General features: G+C 37.7%; 1 long non-coding RNA gene across 3 annotated transcripts in view; it reads right to left on the reverse strand.

The window, feature by feature from the left end:
* Nucleotides 1–4,925: 4,925 nt before the first annotated feature.
* The window catches only part of LOC130918917 (uncharacterized), a 41,197-nt gene continuing 31,578 nt past the window's right edge, over nucleotides 4,926–14,544 (reverse strand). Inside the window, exons 3-4 of one of the 3 annotated variants that reach the window (XR_009063855.1) lie at nucleotides 14,414–14,543; nucleotides 4,930–11,505 (exon numbers count right to left, since the gene is read on the reverse strand). This is a non-coding gene — a long non-coding RNA (uncharacterized LOC130918917). Of the gene's footprint in view, nucleotide 14,544 lies in introns of all 3 variants that reach the window. The other 2 variants (XR_009063856.1, XR_009063854.1) reach the window with 2 other exon arrangements.

The raw sequence follows: 14,544 nt of genomic DNA on the forward strand, positions 1-14,544 counted from the left end.
TTTTTTTTTTTTTTTTTTTTTTTTTTTTTTTTTAAAGGACATTTTGTACTTCAAATTTTACGGTATATGATTACCCTACAAATCTACCGGTAAACAGGCCTAACTGTGGTGGTCACTTATCAGCCTCATGCGGTACTTTAGTCATTTGTCCTTATTCAGAAAAATAACCTCAGACTGTTGAATTTTTACTCACTTGAATTTCGCACACTTGAGGTCATTTCATAATTTAGTCAGCTAGTTCTGGGGGGAAAAAAGAAAAAAAAAAAAACACTTTCCTGGATCAAAATCTTGATGTATATGAGGGTAGCTGGTCATGGATTTTTAGATAGTTGTTGTAGAGCTGGCTGAAGTTTGAAATGAATTGATTATATGATTTGACTTCAATTCTTGTTGTCTCTTATATTTATAAAGTACCAAGTCTACTTGAGGAATGTTGTGCTAGATTATGCATTTCATTTTACAAAAATGTGTCTTAATGGCAGCAGCATTAACCTGCTAAGAAATCCATCAAACAATGATATCTGTACTGGTCTTAGTAGTACAGAAATCTGCATTTACTGGATTTATTATCAGGATATGTAACTACTGATCACTTTTTTTTTTTTTTTTTTAATAATAATTTGAATCACAGTATGGCTTAAATGTTTGCTGTTTTTTTTTTTTCTTGTGTTCATGACTTGAATTGTAAATCAGATTTATTTTCATTATGACAAGTTTTAGTCTGTCCACCATGTTTATTGTTCACGTTGCAATATTTCAATTTGTATAAAGGAGCAAAAACATAACTGATCCAGATGATAGGTGTTTTTATTCATTTTACTGGGTCCCTCTAGTGGACAAAGGAAAAAGACACATTTTCATCTTGAACTAGTCTTGTAGTTAGTTGTCTTTGTGTTACAGGCAGGCATCTTCATTTCTTTGGAAGAGGAGAAAGGCCAGTGAAGAAGGGGGGGGGGGGGGGGAACAGTTGGCAGGATTCACACTTTTAAAGGGCGACTTTTGTCTTTATTCACAGAATTCTCTCTTTAATACCAGAATTCTGACTTTCTCAAAATTCTCACTCTGAATTATTTCTTTATGGCTGATTGCTAGTCTCAAGTATAGCTTGACTAATTCCCTCTGCCTTTTCAAGCACTGTTTGAGTTACACTATCCGTCTAACTTTTTATCAGCACAAAAAAGACAACAATTGGAATACGAGAAAAACAATTGATTTGTTTATAACCAGTGTTGGGAGTAACGCCGTTATAAATAACGCCGTTACATAACGGCGTTATTTTTTCATTAACTGGGTAATCTAACTAATTACTTTTTCCGCCGTTACAACGCCGTTACCGTTACTCACGGTCAAAAGCGGTGCGTTACTTACTCTGAATAAATTGAATAAACTACCAGCCGTGTCGAGTCGACTCTCTGCTCTGTTGATTTGTCATCCAAGACTTGGTGTGCGTTCAGGTTCGAGAATAGCACACGTACTTCTGACTCCAAGCTGTTTGTCCCTGCTCACTCAATTAGACAATGCTTTCCAAAGTTTGGTAACGTTTCTGTGTTTGCTACACCTGATGCTAGCATCGTTCCCATCTCCCACTGTCAGCCAGCAATAATTCTGCTTCCATCTTGAGGACGGCAGACGCTTTGAAGGTGACGTGAATTGTCGGGAAACGAGCCTACCTGAATGCCCCTCGAGAGATGCGATGGAAGTGATTGTGATTGGCTGAGGGTTAGAGTCATGTGTCGTGGTAAGCCAATCAGAGCCGGTGACTTCACAAGCAAACCGGAACAGCGGGTGCGGCAAACACACACGCAAAACAGATGCACAGGGTCGGGATGGCAGTGCATTCAGAAGAAAAAATGTCCTTTAAGAGGTGGAGATATAGACACTATTTCAAGTTTGTCGAAATTAAAGGAAAGAATCTGCATGTAATGTGTAATTTATGTCCCGGGGCAAAGCTTTTGTCGACATCTGTGGTAAGCAATTCAAATCTGCTGAAGCACCTAACAAGTTAACTACCTGTCTGTTCTTCTCTATTCCACTGACTCGAATACTGCTCAGAAAATTTCAAATTCTTTGACATACAACAAGTTCTTTTTAAAGTAACGGAAATAGTTACTTTCCCTTGTAACTAGTTACTTTTACTTTAGAGTAATTCAGTTACTAACTCAGTTACTTTTTGGAAGAAGTAGTGAGTAATGTAACTAATTACTTTTCTAAAGTAATGTGCCCAACACTGTTTATAACCCGACTTTATGACAATATGATGACTATATAAAGTTGTTGATAATAATAATGATTCCACTCACAATTCTGTGTCAGTTGTAACTTTAATAAACTCATTGTCCTTAGCTACTGTATGTGTCGTCACTGAGATGTAATGTCTGTGGCTGTCACTTCAATCGCTTTATTTAAACTGATTACTGAAGTAACCCAAAGCCTTCTAAAATTGCCGCATGATCCTGCATGGCTGCATCCCTTCATTGAGAACTGAATTTGCAACATAGCTATAAACTACACAATGTATAATGTATGTCAGTTGTGGACGCTATCTCCGCTCCTCTAAAAGTGAAATAATGTCTTCCGACACTGCTCAACCACGCAAAAGGTCACCAGGTTAGCACATTGTCCTGAAGTTGCTTAAGTCACACCACCTTTGAATTTTGATGGGAATAAGTCAGAATTCTCTCACTTTAAAAGTGAGAATCCCGCAGCAGCGGGGGCAGAAATATATTTAAGGCGGAAAACACAGACAAGACTGAAAAAAGCAGTTTCTGCTCTTGCACTCCTCTTTATTAAAAGAAACTGCTGTATTTTAAGCCACACCAACTGTTGTTTGATAGAACAATATGCCTATAGACCCTACTCACCAACGTCACAGAATTACGTGTCGCTGTATCCGGACGCCATATTGTCAGTCTCTGTTTAGCCCTATTCTCAAAGGTTTCAATTAGTCGTTCAGTTTATAGAGCAATTCATGGAAGCCCCAGTGCTTTCAGACGCTGTAAACTCATTGGATGCGTTGTATAAAAGGCGTTATGTGGAAAAGCTTCAGTCTATCCATTCGCCAGATCCATATTTGATGCCTAAATCGATATTTTTCGACCCGCTGTCTTCGCCCTCTCTGCCTGACATCTGCTACCCTGATATCTGCAATTATCTTTTCCACACAAAATCAGCCTATTCTCATAAAAGTTTGAAAAACTTTAAGAGCAGCACTCGAAGCAACATTACCCTGTGTGATTTCTAAAATGGCGACAATCAAAAAAAAAAAAAAAAAAGTTGACTGCGATGGCCGACGCTTCAAGGATAGGTGGATATTGGACTATTTTTTCAATAAAACACGCAACAACTGTGTCTGCCTCATTTGCAAAGAGACAGTCTCTGTTTTCAAAAAGTTCGATGTGACGCGATAATGATATTACCGAACAAGACACGCTGACATGTACGACAACATTACAGGGAAGATACGCAGTGAGAAATTATAGCAACTTGAAGCTAGTTTATTTTTTCACAGCAGCAGTATTTCGCAAGAGTCCGAGTGTCGAAAGAAAGCCACAAAGACGTGACTGTTGAAATTATGAATTAAAAAAAATAATAATAAAGCAAATGTGACCCACAGAAGGGCTTGCTAAAATTTGTTTAAATATATTGTTCTATGTAAATCAGCCAAGGTAGCCCCCCGCATTTTTACCACACCAAATCTGGGCCCCTTTGCAAAAGGTTTGGACACACCTGTTTAACTGATGATCCGTAGACGAGGCCAGCTTCTTTCACTTGGTACCAGCTAAATATTATTCAAAATGTAATGATGGTGGAAGAAATAAGCATCTTGTATTTGAAACTGTATGTTGTCGGCGATTAGCCTCGCAATGATCTTAATTGTGGTTGTCAGCCCAAAACCCTCAAAATATATATTAAATGCATCTTACCAGATATAAAATGACTACTACATAATCCGTGGTAATCGTTTGGAGCCCAGTTTTCTCGTCGAATTCCAGCAGTCCATCTCGCTCTCCTCTCCGGGTCTCTTGGAATACGGTAGAACTTCAAGTCTCTCCGTCTATCTTCTCTGTTATTGCAACCAACCGCCACACACGCCTTCACCATTTTGATTATTAATGTTAACGAGCAGAAAAACACGCCATAATAGGAGGAATTTACGTAGCGGTAATGCAGCAACACGACGAGTAGACGGACAATATGGCTGGTTGTGACGTCATGTGAGTAGGGTCTATATGTTGCCATAGCAGATTCATGGCGCATTAAGCCCCCAAACTATTTTTAATTTGTCCGTTTTACCCCAGAAACTCCCATTTACAGACGTCACACATCCGCTTTTGTTTCAACCCAGCCATAAAACGAAGGTAATTAATTATATTTATTCTTCAAAATGTCATTTTTAGCTTTGAATCATTAATTGATATCTAATATTTCATTAAAAAAAAAAAAAAAAAACGACTTTTAAAAAATTATTCACTCGCATATTTTAAACTTTTAAACAAATGAAGTCACAATGTAAAAAATGGCGTCTGGAAAAAAGTCACGGATATCTACCTCATAACTATCGCTTAATTGTATTTAAAAAAATTTTTTTGTTACTGTCGAATTTTCCCTGAAATGTTAGATGATAATCGATCCAAACAAAGAAAAATTGGGGAAAAAAAGTTTAAAAGGGTAAAAATATGAAAAAGAAAATCTTGACCACTCCTTGATGACTGTGATTTCTGCATCGCGACCCTTGTGATATTATCATGTTTCACCCGTAAAATCCAGCTGTGGCCATTCACAGCTGTGTCTTTACACTCAGTGATACATGCTCCATGGAGTTTTTTGATCGAAACAAGGTGGGTGCGCGATAATATCTCGTTAAAGTCATGCCGTCTGTAATTCTGCTCCCGTGTACTCTCACCTCCAGATAGGCTTTTGCTGTTTAAAAAATATATATATAAAAAAAAAAAAAAGCCCTCCAGTTCAAAATTTTTCTTTCACCAGAAAATTGAGATTTTACGCTTTCTTATGACACATGCATATCGGACAATTTTGAAATTTGGCCAAATTGGGGTCTTAGAGCGGAACTTCAAGTCACTTGAGGGTTTTCTGCCGTTTTTATTTGATGTATATAATAAAGGTTTGTTTTATTAAGTACACAGTATATATTAAAAAGCAAAGTCATTTTAGTTGATTAAAAATTATCTTAATTTATTAAATAGAAATATTAACATGTATTCTAAAAAAATAAAGGGAAAAAAGGGTACAAAAACACCATTATCAATGTGGTTAAGACATGAAGCTAATGCTACCCGACAAGCCGCATCTCGTCTTTCTCTTCTAAGAGAAAAATTTGCAGCTATTAACGTTAGCCTAATGCTATCAATAATTTACTCACAAATGAACTAACTACCGGTAGGTTACATAACTGCTGCGGTTCATCAAGATATTGTGAACATCTTTTTAACTTTAACGGCGTGGAAATGAGACACGCGGAGCATTTATACTTCAGGCGGCGAATTCAATTTGAAATTGTTTTCCATTAGTATCCTAGAGAAGGGCAATGGGGACAGGCGTCGTCACTGTTCGGCCAGTTTACATCGGGGCCATTCGGTAAAAACATTACAGTCAATGGAGTGTGTTCTTTCAAATTACTATAGATTTCTCAAATTTCAACCGGTTTAGTTTCTCATAAACTTAAGAGTTTCAGTTTTTTCGTACAGCAAATTATAACATTTTCCTTAAACTGCACCAAGAATTATAGCCACATTAATAAGGTTTGTTACAAACCAATCCGTTTGTAAAGAATTCAGCCAATTAAGTATTTTAGTGGACAAAATCTGGCACCTCACTTCCGCTAATACAGAGCCCACCAGAAGAGTCCACCAACCCAACATGGTTACTTATGCAGGGTACTTGCGCAGTTGTTTTTTATAAATTATGTGATATCTATGAGGCGGACAACATTGTACTGAGCGCACTGTATGGCGGTTGTGCAAAAAATATAGGTGGGACGGGACTAAATTTTGGGGATTTAATTTCTATTTTTCAATATAAGAATGTGCAAGTTATATTTTTTTGTGCATAATAAATGTAAGGTGCGGCGTGAGAATGGACTGGAATGTGTGAGCTTTGAGAACACTAATATCGGAAAACAAGCCTTAATTTTGTCATTTCACAAATTGTCATGCGTTGTCATTGCATTTAAAATATTTTTCAAACTAACTGAGCTACTATGCGGACATTCCACCTGGATTATTTTCCCCTTGACCTAATGCAGAGATACAGCCAAAATAAACAGTGTTATTGAGTGAAGATCAACTTTTACAATTTTTTTGTCACCTCACCTTAAAATGCTGTCTTGCTCCATAATTATCAGCATTAATATCTCCAGATCAGTGTAATCTCAGAACTCTAAGCGGACTGCTTATTGATCTGAACATTTAGGAATATTTGACTACTGAGATAAGTTTACTGTACATTAAAGGTTGTCATACTGAGTAGTAAATCTTTACAAGTCTTTACAACCATTGGGCAGTCTACTTCACCATGATGTTTAGAGCGTGACGTCAACTACCGGTAGTCTCTCGTCATATTTTGAGTGAACTGAATCATTTAAGTTCTTCCCATAGACTTTAAAATAATATTGACGGGACACGGGGTGCGAGGCCGATTAATAGGGGGCCTATCTCCGTTAAAGCTGACCGAGTGGAAACAGACAAAGAGCTTTTTACGTTAAAAATTCTTGTGAATAAATGCTTAAATCCCTGAATTCTTTAAAGATATGGGTGTAAAACAGTCTCGATTCCTGATTAGCTGTTAGCATTTATTTTCCGTAAATAATGCCGTAGCGGTTAATTTCTCCTATTGATTTTTTTTCAAAACGTTTCAAAATGCATGCAAGGTACGAAAAATATAATAATTACCTTGAATCCTCGAACAAATCACTCCTGAGACAATTCTTCCTTTTTGTATGCGGTACAGATTTCGTACTTTCTTAACCTAAATCAGCGTTGGATCGCTACGTGTTGAAGAACTGCGACCGACTGTGAATAACTGAAGCTGTGGGACGAAAATGTGGGATGGCCCCCTTCTTGAAGGCGTGACGCAGTGTTTGTCGATTGGATCCCGTCAATATCATTATGAAATCTATGGTTTTTCCCATTGCCTTAATTTAGAACAATTTTTCGGATTTTCCCTTCTTGAAATTATAATGACTTTAATACCGTCAGATGAGATGATATTAAAGCATGCACATCTAATTACACAATGTAATGAGTTGGAGCTAGAAAATTCTTGAATATGTTTATGGCGAAAAACACAGACAAGACTGAAAAAGTAGTTTCTGCTCTTGCACTCCTCTATAAAAGAAACTGCGGTATTTTAAGCTAAAACAACTGTTGTGTTTGATAGAACAATATGCCTATATGCTGGCATAGCAGATTCATGGTGCATGAAGCCTCCAAACTATTTTTAATGTGTCCGTTTTACCCTGAAAACCCCCGTTTACAGACGTCGCGCAGCCGCTTTTGTTTTAACTTAGCCATAAAAAGAAGGTAAGTAATAATATTTATTATTCAAAATGTCTGTCATTTTTAGCTTTGAATCATTAATTGATATCTAATATTTAGTTTAAAAAAGAAAACAACTTTAAAACATTATTCACTCGCATATTTTAAACTTTTAAACAAATTACGTCACAATGAAAAATTTGGCATCTGTAAAAAAGTCAGATATCTACCTTATAACTATCGCTTAATGTTTTTTTTTTTTTTTTTTGTTACTGTCGCATTTTCCCCGATATGTTAGATGATAAATAATCGATCCAAACAAAGAAAAATTGAAAAATAACGTTTAAAAGGGTAACTATATGAAAAAGAAAATCTCAACCTCTCCTTGTTGTCTGCGATTTCTGCATCGCGGCCCTTGTTATATCACCATGTTTCACCCATAAAATCCAAAACAAATCTGGCTGTGGCCATTCAAAGCTGTGTCTTGACACTCGGTGATACATGCTACATGGACTTTTTCGATCGAAACAAGGTAAGTGCGCGATAATATCTCGTTAAAATTGTGGCATCTTTAATTCTGCTCTCGCGTGCGCTCGCCTCCAGTTAGGGTTTTGCTGTTAAAAAAAAAATTAAATGTCCTCCTGTTCAAAATTTTTCTTCCCCCAGAAAATTGAGATTTTAAGCTTTCCAATGATGTATCACACATGCATATCAGACAATTTTGAAATTTGGCCAAATTTGGGGTCTCGGGGCGAAACTTGTCACCTGCGTGTTTTCTGCCTTATATAAAACAAACCAAAGAAAAAGAGGCCATTTTCCAAAATGGATGAACCTGTATAGATGAAGCAGCACGTGTGTAGTTGCATGAAAATCTTCCCCCACAGTAACAACTTTGAATCTCAGCCGAGGCCCTTCTTTTACCCCCATGCCCAAACCAGTAATGTAAGGTAAATTCAGGACTATTAATAGATGAAAATGTCAATGTATGTGGTTGTTTGTCTGTGTCCCATATTTGCTTGTACTCCGAAAGTTTAAAAATAATAAATAATCAGAGGGACAAGTGGTTAAGCTGTTATGATCAAGAACTTAAGTCAGAAACATTCTAATAAAAGTTCTTTATTAAATTCAAACACAAAGTATTGTATCAAACTGGTATTTTAATAATGTAGAAAATGGGAATACACCTGTTAAATTCCACCTTTCAAAAGCCTGTGTTAAAATAAAATCTGTCAATTTTTATCTAAAAATAAATAAATAAATAAATAATGATGGTGCATATAGCCTATGCTTGCTTCATTTAGTATATATTTACAGATATTTTGTACATCAAAAGTAAATGCAATTTTCTTCAAAAGGTAATTGTTCCACAACTATCTATTTATCCTCGTCATCCCCCACCCTTTTCCTGGTCTGCCTTTGTTGCTAGATTCCAACCCCTCCAGCAAAGCCAGTATGATCGAGATGCAATCTGAACTTCCTGTCAGTTCGCACAGTCCATGTTTGCCTGTTTTTGGTGGAATGCTTGGAGCGAGGCAGGCACACATATAAACAATGGCATCATCAGCATATCGTGACATTATTCGTTGTGATGGTTGGCTGAAATCTGGGACACAGTTGCATTCATCGTTCAGTGAGCTCTTCTATAAAGTTAAACCCACCGACAGCAATGAATGTTGATTGTGACCTTTGTTTGTTTGTTGTAGGAAAGGAAGATATCTTTATCTTGCTTGTAGAAAAGGGTCAGAAAGATTTATACATTTTACTTCTTGGTGTAACAGCCTGCTATAGGGTACAATCAACGGTCGATGGTTTTTTCAATATACACAAACTCACCGACAGCGTTGAATGTTCACTAGTGCAAGCCCAAACCCTGATGTCAATGTTTCTAAGTCAAAAACTGGCCTTTATTGCTTTACATATTTTAATAGTCTTCTTGGGTAATTCCACAACAATGCTAATTATTCAATTTACGTGTGCATGATTTACAACTGAACCTGAGATTTGCAGTGGTAAAGGATTGAAATTGAGGAATTGTTTTGTTGATATGTTTATAAAAAGAAATGCATTTTTTTAAGCCTCTGCACACACCACATTCTCCACTAGTAATTGTTTGCACAAAGAACTGGCTTCGCCTCATTCATTGTTAAATGCCAGCAATGTCAACGCTAGCTTCTGAACTGTCACCAACTGTTGTGTGCATGTTAGTCCTATAACACATTTTCATTATGACAGTAAGGATAGTGTCAGTGGTTAGACAAGGGCTTTATTTCCTTTAAAATAACAGTAGAAAAAAGATGTCATCTTGAAACTGCTGAGTCATTGGCAGTTTTTAGGTGTGGTGTGGTCTTCACAGAGGCACTGTCATATATTGAATGCCTTTTACAATGGTCAGGATGAAACTGTTGATGCGCATAAATTTATAATAGCTTTCGCTATGTCAACTTTGCTGTTCAAAAAGTAAGACTGCACAACGACTTGCGTGAAAGGTTGTACTACACTTTGGGGTGTTGTTGCTCTCCCAGGCGACATTGGTCTCTGCTCATCAGAAACCAAGTTGCTGTGCATCACAGACAGTGACTCAAGAGGAGGCCTGCAGAAAAGTTTGCAATTAGGAAGCTTTTAAGGACGAGCTGGTCGCTAAGTTCATTAGCTAATGTGAAACAAAATACAATGCTGGCACAAAAGTAATTAAAATAATTCTGATATTGCATGTCTGGTGTTAAAGAGTGCTTCTCAATTTCCCTGCATTTTTAATTGCTGCCTCTGTGCACACACAAACAAGGGGGGAAAATTCCAATTAAAAAACATTTTTTGCATGTCACTGCCACACTAAATTTGAAATACAGGCTAAGCTGCAAGCAATGTTAGAAACACAGTTTCTGTGCTCCCTCACGAATCAGGATTTGAATGACAGTGTTGGAATTGACAGAAGTGGATGAGAAGGATGTTGCTTTATAAGGTCTTCTCTGGCCGCGGGACGAGGGTGACAGAAAGAAAGATCTGGGCCATGAGGAGAGAGAGAGAGGGAAAGAGGGAAGGGCCCTGAGCTGACAATGTTGCCCTAATGTGAATGACAAGGTCTGCGCACACATCAGCCCTCAAACCTGCCTGGATGTGTGTGAGATGGATGACGGCGGATGAAGGCAAAGTCAGAGTGGGAGCAAGAGAGGAATAAGAAGAGACAGGGGAAAGTGGGGGCGGGGTTTGAGGGTGTCCACCCTTCAAACGCACTGGCCTTAATGGCACGGACAGCTCTGACATTTAACCACTGACTCATCTTTAGAAAAGCGGAGGTGGTGGTTTATGAGAGAAAATATAAATGTTTGCATTGCTTATTTAGTCTCTTCCTAAAGAGATTCACTTGAACTGGTTCTGCTTATTCAGACCACTACAGATTATACAGCATAGAATAAAAAATTGTGACCTATCAGAACAAGTCTTTATAATTGATACCGTGAAATGTTCCAGTTGATACTGTTCCCTTGCCGAAACATTCAGAGTCCAGAAAGACATTCATATAAAGCAAATCAAATTACTCCAAAGTAACAAAGAGTGGCTGTAGCCAATATCAGTTAAGTATGGGTATCTCTTGAGCTGTTGCTTACTCAAATTAGGATTGTTGATTTATTGATGATCTCCCGCCTTTTGGTATGATTGTAGTTTTGTTTTTCTAAAACTGATCTAATTTGTGATGATTACTAGGGCAATTTGAAGATCAGTTTTAGACAGTCACATTTGAAAGGAAAGCCCATAGTTGCATTTATGTGTTTCACAAGTGGGAGGACATTCCTGGCGAGGGTACTGCTGCCTGCCTGCAGATACAGACCGGTCTTCTCCGTCTGTCTGCTGATATCAAACCGCGACGTGATCTGTTTAGTTGCCTGACTTAATGCTCACCTGTTCACGCGCCTCTGGCTTTGTGTGCACGTGTTTGTGTGTATGTGTGTGTGTGTAGGTCTTGACTTCCCCTGTCTCGCCACAGCTGGAATGTTGCCTTTCTTTATCTGCTGCCCTGCAATTACACACAGTCACATTCAGGAAATTACGAATGAATCCCTGCTAGGAAGACAAAAGCCTAAACTGGACACATCCCTGTCTGAATCTTGTGCACAGGATGTACATTTGGACACTAATTGGTCCTTGATTTATTGACCTCTTCAGTTGCCTTGATTCAGTCTTTATGGCTATACAGTACATACATAAAATGTATGTGCATGTAATCATAGAGTAATTAGTACTTAGTAATTAATAATAATACTTCATGACCAGCCATATCATTTTTTTGTATGTGCTAATATGCTGCATTCCATTTAATAGCTACCTGTACAGTACGTAAGCTATACAAAATGCAACTACTGCACTATATATCTATTCATTATCTGTACCACTCGCTCCCACGAGGGTTACAAGAGTGGTGGAGCCCATCTTGGCTGACTTTGGGCAGGAGCCAGGGTACGCCTTGAGCTAGTCACCAGCCAATCACAGGTTACAAACAATTGTCTACACTCACACCAAAGGACAATATATTGTCTTCAATTAAGCGAGCATGTATGGTTTTGGAATGAGGGTGAAAACCCGCACAGGCAGAACTGTCATGTAGTCCGGAATGAAAAACAGCCAACCAAGCCATAATAAGGCAGATTTGGTAGCTAACATGCTGCTATATATGGAACATTTATCATAAAAACCATTTAGCCCTATGCATTATTTTATGCAATTAAACAGTATTAGAAATAATATTTAGGGATTTTCAATTAGCTGTGGGGTTAACCTTTAATTTGTTATTTCAAATGTGTATTTGTTTTTTTAGAACTCAGTCAATACCGGTGCCAAGTGTTAAAAGAAGATCTTATTGTTCTCATTTACCCCTGATTTTAAGGTGAACACAAATTGTTAACCATTTCATTCACTAAGCAGCATTGATACAATGTCATTTTTTAAAATTGCAAAATACGTATGTTTTCACCATTTATGGGATGATTCCTGAGAATTCATCCTGAGCGATACCATGAGAACAGACCATGCAAAATGAGAGCGGCACAAACTGGGAAAGAACAGAATAATAGCCACTAGGCTGTAGGAAACGTAAGAGTACCTCACTCTCACTTAATCCCTCCCTTCCACATTCACACACCAAAATGCACAAGAGACTCCTCAGGGTACTGAATAATAACGCTCCTTGTCATTACCGTCACCCGGCCGAAGCACCCTCCAGTCTTTGACACAACCCCTCCTGCGCCATTTACATTGTGTGGTAAAATGGACGCATCAATAGACTCTTCCAAAAGCAGAGCAAGTCCCTTCCTCTCTGATTCTCAAGTGCTTTAATAGCCGGCAATCATGCTCTTGAATCCCGTCAGGACTGGCAAGCAAACGAGCAACACTAAGCCAAAGCCCATGCAACTCATGATACTGAAATATCATTACAGCCAATTGTTACCTTGAAACCAATAATTTTAGCATAACAGTCCTGTATTTTGAGAATGGATTTAGTGTATAACCTTATATTGTCACCCCTGCCCTAAAATAAATAAATAAAAGAAACTTTACAACTTATAACACTTTTTGGAAGGAGATTGCAGGATGTTGAGGTTTGGGAGGGGCACTGGTTGCGTGAGGGGTGTGTGAAAGAGTTTGTGGAATATGTAGAGCAGATAAACTTGTGGAACATTGATGCTTTTGCACGCATACCTATTTGTGCAAATTGATTGTGAATTGACCTTTGTCTTTTATTTGAATAGTAAACAAACAATAACTAACCATAAATGACCATAATTATTGACTCTTATAATGGGATGTGTCCACAATCTCTGTTCAGTTTGGGTTAAATTACTGAATTGTGCATTTGTTCTAACTAATCTATATTTCAATTTGACAAATTCAATCAAAATATGATCTTAACCAGAGGTGGATAGAGTAGCCAAAAATTTTACTCAAGTAAGAGTAGCGTTACTTCAAAATAACTTAAGTAAAAGTGGTTATCCAAAAAATGTATTCAAGTACAGGTAAAAAATTATTTGGTGAAAAGAATGCTCAAGTAATGAGTAACACTGTGAGTAACTGCTTACGATTTTTTTATTTTTAAACAATGTTTTTTCCAGCACAAACTTATGTACATGAACAGTGATCATTATACTGTACAATAACCTATAATATAAGTGCCTAACTGCAAAACTATTTTTAAGCAAAATTTTAAAAAATGAAAAAAAAAGTCATTGAATTCCGGAGGGGGAGGAAACTATGGAACTGAAGCATCATTCTTCCAAAGAGCATAAGTGCCCTCTAGTGGAGAAAATAGTTCCTGGTTTGAATACTTGAGTCGTGAATAGTTCCTTCATATTTCCTATTATTTGAAATTAAAAGGATATCTCCGGTTTTCCGTGGTCAATCTGTGCCAAATAAAAACTGTCAGCGAGGTTAAAATCAGCGCTTTTGAGTCATGTTGAGGGCAGCGCTCTATGTCAAATAGTTAACTTTTTACGGTGCTCTAAAGACGCCATGTGGCGTGATCATAGAATGGCAAGCTTCAGTCTGATTGGTATAATGGAGTCATGTAATAATTGTTGCAATGTCTCATTGGTGAAATTGGTAGAGCTACTATTGGCATCACTGGCAAAAAAAGTAAAATCTAATATGTAGAATAAAGAGGAAAAATGTAACGACGAGTGTAGCCCAAAGTAGCGGAGTAAGCATAGCGTTTCTTCTCCACAAATCTACTTAAGTAAAAGTAAAAAGTATGGCTTAGTAAAACTACTGTAAGAAGTACATTCTTCTCAAAACGTTTCTCAAGAATATGTAATGGAGTAAAATCAACGCCTTACTACCCACCTCTGATCTTAACAAGGTAATGTGCAAAATATAGCTCCTCCAAAGTATTGTTTTCATCTTTTTACGCTATGTAACTCTATGTCAACTCATACCTTCAAAGGCAAGGGTGCATGTGTGGCATGCAGTGACAAACGCGAGGAGGTTGGGAGTGGTATGCTCATTTTAGACCGCAGGCAGACCCAGGGTGCTGAATGTGTGTGTACGCCTGTAACATGTCTGGACC

Source organism: Corythoichthys intestinalis, chromosome 7 (assembly GCF_030265065.1).
Source record: "Corythoichthys intestinalis isolate RoL2023-P3 chromosome 7, ASM3026506v1, whole genome shotgun sequence".
NCBI classification, from domain to species: Eukaryota; Metazoa; Chordata; class Actinopteri; order Syngnathiformes; family Syngnathidae; genus Corythoichthys; species Corythoichthys intestinalis.